General features: G+C 39.0%; 1 non-coding gene across 1 annotated transcript; it reads left to right on the forward strand.

The window, feature by feature from the left end:
* The first annotated feature begins 1,006 nt into the window (after window positions 1-1,006).
* Window positions 1,007-1,077, forward strand: Trnag-gcc (transfer RNA glycine (anticodon GCC)). Its single transcript has one exon. It is a non-coding gene; the product is annotated as a tRNA-Gly (tRNA).
* The last annotated feature ends 10,663 nt before the right edge of the window (window positions 1,078-11,740 follow it).

The raw sequence follows: 11,740 nt of genomic DNA on the forward strand, positions 1-11,740 counted from the left end.
TATATAATATCCCTCTATATCTCTTTTTGTCTATCTATCCATCCATCTATCTATCTATCTATCTATCTATCCATCTCTCACTGACTGTATCTTTCTCTGTCTAGTTCTTTTTCTCTGACTCTCTCCTTTGTATACCTGGCAGTTTGAAGGATTTGAAATATCATCGTTTTACTGAATCTGTAGATGAATCATAACTGTTAATAAATTCTTCATTCACCTTAATCTATCTCTTTAGTAATGTTTAGGGTAACAGTAAGCTACAGTCTGGATCAGCTTACCATAAGCAATCTAGTTTTGTGTTGTTGAAATTGAAATTATTTATTCAAAACGGTATTTCATTGAATAACATCCAATGGCAGCTCGCAGGCTAATATGAAATATATGAAATATGAACAAAATAGGAAAAGATACAAAGAGAAAGAATGCCAAAATTATCCATCTTGAATATTGCACATTGAAATTGACATTTACAACAAAAAGAAAAAAATACTGAAATTACGATTTTTAACACCACTTTTCTCATTATTAGAAATAATCATGGTTACTTAAACATATATGATTCTCCTAACAAATTCTCTTAAAATTCATCTTCATTATTTTTACGAAAATTTGCACACATTCGAGTACAAGCAAACAAAAACACCAAAGCTCCAACAAACTAACGGATACACAAATGCAAAACAAAAGAACAGGCAACACATTTGGATAAAGAAAAAGAATTGTAAAACATTAGAATATCATTTGTCATTCTCCTATACTATGATACGTAGTCATAGTAGACAGTCTCTAGGGTCATTCCATAAAGTATGAAGCGCCCCCTTTTGACAAGAAATGCTTAGGGAGATATGCCGAACGGTTTGAAATGCACGTATTGCAATAAACTGGGCGTGAGGGCAATGCTCTGTTAGTACGTTGTGTTGACTTGTCCTGCAGCTGTTTTTCAGTATCTCCCAGCAGAGTTCAAGAGGGATAAATCTCGGTGGTACTGTAATTGAAAGAAGTTTTAGCATCGGAGGTTCAGTGGTAGAATGCTCGCCTGCCACGCGGACGGCCCGGGTTCGATTCCCGGCCGATGCAACTTTCTTTTATTTAAATTTGATTTTCCTTGTGTAAACTTTTGAATATCAGCCATTTCTTTTCTTATTCTCTTATAGTGGTGAATCCAGAGGGGGGGGGGGGTGCGTACAGGTGTTGAAACAAAATAAATAAAAAGACTAAAATAAAACGAGGGGGTGTGCCCCCCCCCCCCTTTAATTTTGTAAAGGCGCCTCCCCTTTACGGAATTCCTGGATCCGCCTCTGCTCTTATGCTCTTAATTTGATTTATCATTTTGTTTCATGACGTGACAGAAACACATGGGAAACATGTTAATAGAAGACTTGTGTTATCAGTGTCAAATGTTATCTATCATTGCATGTTTATTACCTTCATCTTGGTTTAATCAATTCGTATAATCATATCTTTTGGAAAAGCTAGCGCATTTTCGGTAAACCACTACCATCGTCATAATTGTGTACGAGAGAAAAGATCCCCAAATGATAGGACAATAGTATTAAGTAGCAGGTGATCAACTGGGTCGCGTCCGAAAACGAATCACTTGCGTGGTGTTTGTATTTAGATAAGTGACGGACATTCAATGTTTTTTGACGGCATTGTTTACGGATATCCCTTTTTGCTACACTGTAAACCTCTGTCACTCCCATCTGTTCTGATTTCACCCCATCTCGCCTATCCATGTCCCAGTGCAGGCGGAGCGTTTTCAAAAGTCGGGGGGGGGGGGGGGGGGGGGCACTTCCGGGTTTCATGAGCTAACAAGCAAAAAACAAAAAACAAAAAAGGTCCTCAGCTCATCTCTTCCTTACCATTTACGGTTTCTTCAGCTGACAAGCAAAAAAAAAAGACAGTCCTCAGCTCATCTTTTTCCTTCCATTTCCGAGTTTCTTCAGCTGACAAGCTTAAAAAAAATGGTCTTCAGCGCAAAAACATAACCTAACCTTACCGCTCTCACACTTCAAAATCTCTATCTATTTCTATCTAGTGCCACTTACGTACTTCCGGGTTAAAAAAGAGGGGGGCCCAAAGTAATGACACCTTAGTATTCCTTTGTATGGTGCACATGGCAACCACACAGTATGTGTATTATCCACCATATTTCAATGGTTTGTCTTTTATAGTGGTATGTATATGCTAGTTCTAAATATGTCTTCCTCCATATCGATTGGTCCTCCCTGCAGAATTGTATCAGGCAATGTATATTGTAAACTTGTTAAATGGCTAACTCATCTTATGATCTTCTTCGTTGTTGTGAGTTGGATAACATTGTGACCCTGATGAGGCATTGCATGTTCTCCAGTTGACCTCCAGTTGACATGTAATACTTGAGATCATCTTATAGCACTTTACAGGATCTCATCTCGACAGTATGGAGGTGAGAGCTGTCCTAGCAATGCTGACAATTAGGGTGATCTTTACCAGGTTTACAGGTCGCGGTCCTTGCCTTGGCCTAAGAGGGCGGGACTATTCACTGTCTCAATCTCTATATTCCATTAACCTTGATAGTTGAGTTGAGACCTGGGCTCCTACATCCTGTGATTTTTATGTAGTCCTATGAGCAATGATCTCCAAGCTAAATGCAAAGGCTGGAGCATACATTGAGATATTTTTTGTTTCTGTTTCTTCATGACGTTGGCGTGTTTTCGTTATCTTTAAAATAGATAAAAGGAAAGATTTATTCAAGTCATAGAAGAAACAAGTGTATCATTATCAGATAGCATCGGTGGACTAGTGGCAGAATGCTTGCCTGCCGCGCGCCGGGCGGCCCGGGTTCGATTCCCGGCAGATGCAGCTGTGTTATTATTTTCAAATTTCTTTTCGATAAACTTTGAATATCAACCATCTCTTTTCTTCCATTTCTTCTACCTCTTCTCTTCTTTTTTTACAAGTCAAGTGGTGTCGGGTGGCGTATAGAGAAGATTAATTTTGAAAAATTGGCAATTTATCAAAATGCCAGGCGAGCATGTTGGCATCTCATCTGCCACACATAGGCATTCGTATCAGTTTTGTGCAGTCTGTCGAATGTGTGCCCACTTGTTTCCGATTAGGCGTCTGTTGAATGTGAGGACCCCATACTGTAAATTGTAGTTACTGTTTGCTAAAATGCCTCAATCGACCCCCAACGGGCAGGTCTAATGGAACATCTACATGTTCAATGTCAAAAACTGACTGTACAGTGTGAGTAGATTGTGTATTTCCACAACAAGAGCTAGGCCTGCAACTTACCTCCTTGGGTAGTGCAGTTACTTTCTCCGTGACACAGTGTTTGGCTTGGCTGGGGTTGCTGTCGAGTAGCTCTGCCCCCGGTTGTGCGCATGAGCTGGAGGTGGGCGAGTCTGCGTGTGCGGGGCTGAATGTCTGTATCCCCGCTGCTGCTGGCCTAAAAAAGGCCTGGATGTATCGCCAGCTGCGAGCCAGCCTGCGTTCCGATATTGCTTCCGGCTGAATCCACCGCTGGCCGTGCGCTTGTATGGGTGGTACGGCTGATGAGTAGATCTCTTAGCCTGGCCTTTAACCACACTAAAGGCAGCCCTATTCTCCTCCTTGAGATCTTTTACACGTTGTCCCAAGTCATCACCGAACAGAAACGCGGTCACGGGCGTAGTAGGCTTGCACAGATGTGCGTAAGCAGCGTTCATATCGGGCTTGATCAGCTCCTTTCTCAGGCAATTCATCTCGTAATTGGCATTACAGAGTAAAGCGAGTGCGTCCTGTTGCGCCTCGTTCAAGTCAGTAGGAAGAGTTTGTAGGAACGCACACAGCCCGCGGGTAAGAGATTTCTGTACTCTCTGCAGCTTAACGTCTCTGCTGCGCGTAGTCTGTGTCACATTATCCCAAATCACTGGATTGACTTTAGGGACTAGTAAGTTGGGGCAATTGCTCGGTGCTGGGTAGTTTGCCACTGACTCTTCCATAGATTTTTCCTCCAGACAATGGGAGATGAGATAATTCGTAGAATTTGCCAATTCGTCATTGATAGGGTCGCCCACACAGGCGGAGACCGCAAATTTTGCAGCAAAGGATGGCACTTGTACTGGCCGCCCCGTGAGCTCTGCGGGTGCGTAACCCGCTGCCGCCGCAGGGAAATCGCATTCATCCCCACTGTAGCTGCTGCCGCCGTGGTCGTCGTGCAGCGTACCGCGTGCTTGCGTACTATCGTCTGTAGCACACACATCCATGCCCCCAAACGGCACACCACCGTGGTTTTCTGCGGTACAAGCCGTGCCAACATGGCCGGCACGTAGTTGCTGTTGTTGGATACGAGTAGGCTGAGACGGCAGTATTTCCATGACCTTTTCAAACATGGATTCGAGTTTAGAAAGGCGGGAAAGCACCTCCGCGTCCGTCTTCTCTTTAGGGGGAGCTGCCTTCTTACTTAGGCCCGGTTTGGTGGGTTTTTTAAGGGTTTTCCCATTCCCTTCTTTCTTTGTTGGAGCCTTAATACTAGCCGGCGAACACTTGGGTTCATGATGCACGGCTGTAGTCACCATCGCCACGACAGACTTAGCTGTATGCAGGGCGCTCGTACTAGTGGTGCCACCCACGACAGGCTTAGCTGTATGCTGTGGGGGAGCGGAAAGCGGAATTTCCATCCCGCGATATCTCGTGAATAAAAATCCACTTCCGAAGCAAAGTCAGCTCTAACTGAGCTATAAATAATAACAATCCACAATATGATAAGATATTGCGAAGATGCACAGTTAAAAGGACGAATAAAACTGGATTTAGACTGCGATGAGGGAACTTAGCCCCTCGTGCAAAACGTGCGAAGAAGCGATATGACTGCGCGCGCGTTGAGCGGGCTCTCACTGTGAGTTCTTGCGTAAACTCACGAAATAAAATAATTCTTGTATAAATGTTTGTAGCAGATGTCTTCTCTCTCAATTACGTCTTCTGTCAAATTGGTCAAAACGAATAATGAATTCATCAAACAGCAATGGTGTCATGCAGTAAAAAGGGAGTCTGATCTCATAAGAAATGGTAACCCTCCGTGAGATATATTTAAATCTAGTGATATTTTCCTCTGAAAACCTAATGATTATTGGTAGCAAATTCATCCACCATATCATTTATTGGGTTATCTCTGAAGAGGGGCTGGATGTCAACAAATAAGTTAACAATGAATGTTTGCACAAGTAACGATAAATGCTTCCACACGTGCGCACATGTGTGCAGAGAGAGGGAGAGGGGATATTCACATGGCTATTTACAGTTTTTAGCTGAGCAGGCCAATCATACCCTCTCCTACATTTGTATACAAGGGAACTTTAACCCTCTGAATATCCCCAGCCTGAAATCCCATTGACATTGTGAGTATCTTCTTTCCAGAGGGACTGAAGGGGTTACTGTACCTCCGTCCATTTGCAGAGTTTGTCATTACTCTGATATCTCTGTCTGTTTTGAAACCTGGGCCCTGTTTTATGAAGAGTTATGACTGATAAAGGTTGATTTTTATGGATTGGTAAGTCTATGGCAGCCTGTGTGGTAAGGAAATTTATAATCGGTTATATCTTTTGATAAAACAGGGAATTTCAATGCATGAATGTCGCCAGAGAATAGATAACTCCATGGGGCACTTTCATGTTGCCCAGTAATATGATATTTTCCCATTGTAGAGTGCATTTATCTAGGGGAATTGCAGGCAATTTTCATAATTTCACATCATGTAGTACATAATTCTTTATTTTTTTCAAAAGTATTATGATTGAGTTTTGGTTTTGCAAACTGCAACATCTATGGTACATACAACACATTTTCTTTTACCATTTTCAACCCTTTCCCTTTAAAAAGCACATAGAGACACTACAGAAGTGATATGCGCTATATAAGCACTACACTACAAATCGACACCTCCATGTAGGTATAGATTTGTGGAATTAATTGTGGTCCTTGAGCACAGAAACCAATACTCTGAAAACCCAAACAAATTACACTGAACAAGATAGCAGTTTCACCACAGAATGGGGGCTTACCATAAGAATGTATGAGTAGGAGGCTCACATACACTACTGCACTGTATGTATTTTAGAAATGTAGCAATACAATATTCCATTACAATACCACTTGCTTAACAAGGTCACCTGAGTGGAATTTATGTATGCTTCTTCTTTTGTTCTGCTTCTCTTATGGTGAAATCATCCTTGTGCATTGTGATTTGTTAAAAATGTTGAAAACACTCTTATTCCTTATCCCAATCACTATAAATTCTGAAACTCTGTTCTCAGTATAACCAATTTAAGTGCAGTTGTTCCAATGTAAAAGTTTGAAAATCAGTCAGAGTTCCCCTTTAAATCCTCACAGTAAGAAACTTTTTTCTTCTTTTTTTTTCTTCCAGAAGAATAACTGAAATGACCCATTCAGACATAACCAACCCCAATCAAGCAATTATAATATCAAACTTCAAATCACATGAACTCTAAATCTACATGTATTCTAACTACAATGTACTCTATCAACATACCATTGCTGGACAATGACAGCAAGTTAATTATCCCCCCCCCCCCCCATTCTACAGTCTTATAACTGTAAATTACAAAAACTGTATTGTTTGCACTAAAGGATTAGTTTTTAGGCCATCTGAAAACTTATTGTGCCAGTCTAATCTCTCTACGGTAAGCACTATTTGGGCACCCGTCCCGCTTCATCATGAATATTCATCAGGCAGTAAGATACTGTGCTGGTAAATGGCAGAACGCTGGATATGTGCCATTTGAATGTAAAAACGTATCGCCCGGAAATGTAAAATTCTCGAAAATTGCATCAACGAGGAATGTAAAAATGTCTCGTCGGGAGATGGAAAAATGTTCAGTTTTGCCAAGAAACTTAAAAATGCTGCCGGGAAATGTAAAAATGATGTATTTCCACAGTATTACGGCTACCTGTAGATGATGAATATTCATGATGAAGCGGGACGGGTGCCCAAATAGTGCTTACGGTACCTCTCTCTACATACCTGGATAGTCTTCTCCCATGCTAAATGTGTACGTCACCACCTCTCCATTGGCTGCAAGGGTGAATCCAAATGTGTTTTTGCTCCTTTCAAAACCTGTAAAACAAAGACAAGAAAGAGAAGAGAGAGCTTGTTAAAGTTTGGTCTCCTTGTGCAAAGGCTATCACTAACAAAGTCCTCATGAAAACGCCACTTAACACCACTAAACACAAAACAACAACGACAACAACAACTCATGAAGTCTCAAGTGATAGGGACTCTACCAAACTTTGCTTGTCTGTTACGATAATACCACAGAAGATATCACTTCCTTTGTACACAAACAATGTTTGGAGAGGGAACTTCTGGTAACACCAACATTTGAATCACATTTTATACCAAGTTCTAAATTTTTTTCTGGTTGCGCGAAATGCGCGAAAATTTGAACACCGCGAAAATTTCCACTTTTACAGTAGTCTCTTTGTTGACAAAGTTTAGTTGGTCCATTTTATTCAGTTTCCAAATTTCAATATCGCTGAAACATGATTTCATTCATAAATAAAAAGGTCTGCGATTACACAATTGTATAATACTGACTTTTGTCAATTTGAGCAAACTTTGCTGTAGCTCTCATTATTTCAGTGTGTTCTTACAAACTTTACGCCTACGGTATGTGGGCTTACATCCTACACACATTGATACCCCACAGTCACCAGTGACTGCGTGCTGTGTGAAAGTCACATGCTACTTGACACCACGAACTACACTGAAAATAAAGGAAGCCATTCAAGACATATTAAGTCATAGATGACTATAACCTACGTCACTGGTCGCACTTCCGACAAAGTGCAGTAGTAGGTGTCATTTGGATGCAAGATGTTTGCATTAAAAATACATTTGATGAAATGTACCTGAAAATACTGTATATGTAAAAAGTATGCATTGTTTCCACCTCTGCCATTTTTCTTCTCTTTTCAAATGTATCTTCCAACTTTGTTTAATCATTTGAATTTGTCAGATTATTGTTCAGTTGAAATGTAATGATTATTTGTAGGGGATCATTTCCAACAAGCCTCTTGTGTGCTTTTTATGATCCCTCCATTCAAAATGTATAAATTGTACCAAGGCAATCACATTTTCATTTTTGTAAAAATTTTATGTTTTGAAATGGAAATCTATGAATGAACGAGTGAATGAATGAATTATATTTTCACAGAATTCATGACTTTTATAAACAATCAGACTCAACCTGAAAATGATTTCTTGACATTAAAAACACACACACACACACACAGTACAGCGTAGCCATCTTTTTCATCAATACAGCAAATGTAGCACACGCATGATATCCAGTATTTGTCTTGGCCACTGCGCCAAACCATTGGAGTCATTTCCAAATGTAGAATTAACCAGCTGTGAAATTCAAACTGCACCAAATTTCTCGCTGCGCTGTCATCAGATACCCAAGGTCTGACAAATTTGACGTGAAATTTGATGAAGAGAAATTAATCCTTCGACACATCCCTCGCCTGCTAGAATTATCAACTGATCAAACCCATGTACTGTAATCATGTACAACTGTACATGTACACTGTAATGTACCCTTGTGAAGAATTGCATTATATCTAAGTACTATTCTCCTGTTTTCATTTGGCTTCATTTGTTTACCATGGAAACAAAAGGCTATATATTGTACTTGTAAACTCCACAGCAACTTTGACATATCAAAGGAAATAAACATGTTCAATGTACACTACTAAACATAATATATTCAAAATGAAATTTAAGGTATAATTGGAATGTTGCACATACCGTACAAACTGGTATGGTTTACACCAATACACATTGATCTACACTGTAGTACACATGATATGTAAAAGCAGCCTATCTAGCTACAATCTGTATGTTATACATGTACATTTTGTAGATATGTACGTTGTACCTTGTCACATACATAATGTACATAGGTGTACGCAATACATTGCAACTTTGTCCATTAAAAAAAATATATACACTGTAGGCCCACATTGCACATGTATTTTGTATAATTTTGTATAAATATATTTTGCATCCAGCATCATACACTGTACAATGTCCCAAATCAAGTCTGTGCAAATACATATCATAGATCTTCAAATTTTGCATAAATCAGAAAACCTGCCTAATCAGCAGTCCTCATTTTGTGAGTAGCAGTCATCATTCAAAACTTGACAAGTGAGATTTCAAGTACAGATACTGTAAAGCAAAATATTTTAGCGGCATGAAATTTTTGCAAATTGTTATTGGCATTCCATGCATGTAAAGTAGAGGAACTTTCACATGCGTTTTAATTTTGTCAATCTTGGCTCTCACGAAATTTTGGCTCTCGCGAAATTCGTGAAATTAAAATGCACACAAAGTTCTGGTTTTACATTACCATCTTGCTGCCATACATGTACCTTACAGTGTATGGTGACAGTTCTTCTACAAAATGAACATTATATATGCACCTAAAAAAAGGAAGCGCAAAAATTCTACGCAATATACTGTACAGTGGGTGTCCTCTCCCAATAGAGAGCATCCATGAATAAGCATGGGAGTATATTGTGAGCCCTGTGTCTGCCTGGGGTGAGTCAGCAATCTATTTATAGTTTGACTGTCAGACATAACATCACGGCTAAATTCCCAGGACTTGCTCTTTATCCCATGAATTCTTGTCACTGATCTCCCAAACCGATTACAAAAGCTCCAAGCTTTCCACCAAGGTGCCTGCTTGTTCGTCACCTGATCTTTCAACATAAAATGTCAACTTGTCAAGGAATGGCTATGATGCCCTGTACAGTAGGTACCAATGCAGATTGTACCATACAATTTCTATGTTTACTAAAATTTGAATGCACATCACCTTTAACTGTGTAAAACTATGCAATAGGCTTGTTTACAAGGTAGGCCTAATGTACTTTTTACAACTATGTAAACATCCAGATTCCCCCCCCCCCCACCCCTCTTATTGTGTGTGTGTGTGTGTATCCTATCAACCTGTTTAATACAAATGTACATCAAATGCATCTAGAATGATGACTCTACATACACTTGTAGAACTCTTAGTATGTAGGCCTTCGCACAAACTGTTACTATGTTGGGCCAAGCTTTGTGCTCACTAGAACAACCAACTTCAGGTATGCATATCAAACTTTACATTACCATCTGGGATATCCTAGCACTTTTTGAGAAGCCCATCAAGGTATATACTGTTTTAAATGTCGGATTGTCCTGTTTCAAAATACATGTGGGTTATATGGGTAATCTTTAATGACACTTGTAACAATATAAGCAGAAATTATTGCCACTTGGAAAAGGTTTCCACCTGCCCTCTTTGTTTCATCTACACATGTAATATACATCAAATTTGTGGATGACTATAGCATTGGCTTATTTTCCACAATGATGACCTACATCTTTTATAAATATATTTGTTAACCTAAAGCCTTCTAAAGAATAAAATAATTCAGAGCTAAATTCAAATTCCATGAATACCTGCATATTCAAATACATACAACTGTTTGTATATCCATTCAAACTTTACTCATAAAACCAAAGTTGTTGTTTTTTTATAGAAAGTTGACAAGAAGGCTGTCTGCCACAGCAACAAATAAAATACAAATGTATGAATGGTTTCCATTAAAGCACTGAAACAGTACAATATGTATTCAGCAGTCTGAACAATAGGCTTGTAAATTTATCATTTAATGTATTTTATCATTGAATTGATATCACTGAAACTTATGAAAAGAAAAACAGGGAAAACTACATTAAAAGATAAATCAAGAGTCACCAATTATAAAGTGTATTAAGTCAGAGTCCTCTGATGAATGACATGTACAATGTATGTGATGTCACACAATACAATATTGGCATAATGAGACACAATGAAAGTGCTGAAAGCTTAATAAAGGGATGGTACAGTATTGGTGGAGATGAGAATTGGGTTTAAATTTTTTGCGAAATACATTGTACCAAGTAAACACTTATGATATAGTGCAGAGCATGCCATTTTAAAAGGAATTCAAAGTTTATTTGATGTACAATTTGTAAATCGGGTTTGGAATGACTGAAACATCCAAAAACAAAGTAAAACAAAGCAATCATAATGAAGTGTGGGTCCCACACTTTATTAGGTTTGCTCCTTCTTGGATATAATCTCAGCCATTTCAAAACCAATTTTCATCGAATAAACGTTGAATTCCTCATAGAATTACATGCTCTTTCATATTTCATAAGAGGTTTCTCATTATTTCAACAAAAAATGTAAGAAACCTGAAATTAGGTCTCAAACAAAACTGTACTATCCCTTTAAATACAGTACAAAACAATTTACAGTGCATATGAGGCTGTCTTCAACACTCATTATGACAAAAGTCAGAGAAAAATTGAATTCCCCACATCCCCTCACCCCCCCCCCCCCCAAAAAAAGCAGTTAATTTCCATGAATGACATAGAAACAGATGTGCGACTGGTGGCCATACACAATTCTGCTTCCTTCGAGAACATAAGATATAAAAACACAGTGTAGTTTGTGGGCATTCACTTTTTTTCAGAGAAACGATGTGTCAGACAATGTAAAATTTATGGCTGTCGCTTTCATTGTCTATTAGTTAGAAAAATGACAAACATGCTTGACTACTTTGTACTTTGAATCATTCATTGTCCATTCCATGAACACAACATAAAAAAAAACACACACAAATTTCAGAGGAATGTTGTGATCTCATCATCTAC

Source organism: Diadema antillarum, unplaced genomic scaffold (assembly GCF_040938485.1).
Source record: "Diadema antillarum isolate AM-2024a unplaced genomic scaffold, OU_Dant_1.0 seq00000563_RagTag, whole genome shotgun sequence".
NCBI classification, from domain to species: domain Eukaryota; kingdom Metazoa; phylum Echinodermata; class Echinoidea; order Diadematoida; family Diadematidae; genus Diadema; species Diadema antillarum.